Genomic DNA, 1,014 nt, shown 5'->3' with positions numbered 1-1,014 from the left:
TTGATTTAGATGATCGATTTTTATGAATCTGCTTCTGATGCTGGAATAAATGAATGTAATCGTTGATATAAATAGTGTGTTATATTCGATTGCTGTATCCGATGTTTGGGATGCATGAATATCTTCAATTTTTTTCAATATTAAATTTGCGGATATTGTTGATATTATTCCATGCCTAACGTTGATCGATCAATATCGCCCTCTGCTCAAGCGTTTATTTTTTTTTTTTGTTTGTATCTAGCAGGATTTCATTTATTACTTTTTCAGGTTAACACTGTTTATGTGTATATGTATGTGTGCTTTTTTTTGTGGAGGAAGCTGTTTGGGACAACGGTAATATCTCTGAATATACCATTCGATTCTAAGAAAGTTGCTTCATCCTTTCTTGAGCACTTTTTGTCCTACCTGATTCATAACCTCATCATCAATCGATCGATACTCTTTCAGAATCCTATTTCGCTTTGTTATTGCAGAGTAAGTTTCGTTTTTTTTTTGTATAGAATTACAACAATTTCAGATCTGAAATTCACGAGATGAATAAAGTTATATGGTTATGGAGTATGTTGTTAGCAGGAAGGAATGTAGTATTTATTACTGATAAGTGTTGAGTGTTGAAGTTTTATGACAAAGCTTTTAATAAATGATAAAGTTTTATTTTATAAAAACAAATAGACATTGTTAATGAAAGGAAAAAAAAAGATGTAGCATTGGTGTATAAAAGGATAAGAGCAAAGTTATATGAATGAGAATATAACATTTTTTGTATGAGTAAAAATGTATGAGGATGTTTTTTTTCTTTTCTTTTTTTTTTTTAAATAAATAAGAGGAAAAGGTACATTCTAAATGAATGAGTGAGAAATGGAAAAGTTCTCAAGAGATCAGTAATATCAAAGTGTAAAATGGACTTTATTAATAAACTTTATTTCCATTTTTCTCTTAAAATTTTCTTTTTTATGAATTTCATTGGCTCATGTACTGTTAATAGCTACTTATTGACTCGACTTTATATATGTA

This window comes from Loa loa, assembly GCF_000183805.2.
Source record: "Loa loa unplaced genomic scaffold supercont3.394, whole genome shotgun sequence".
Lineage (NCBI taxonomy): Eukaryota > Metazoa > Nematoda > Chromadorea > Rhabditida > Onchocercidae > Loa > Loa loa.
The sequence above is the reverse complement of the archived record's forward strand: the minus strand, read 5'-3'. Positions refer to the sequence as shown.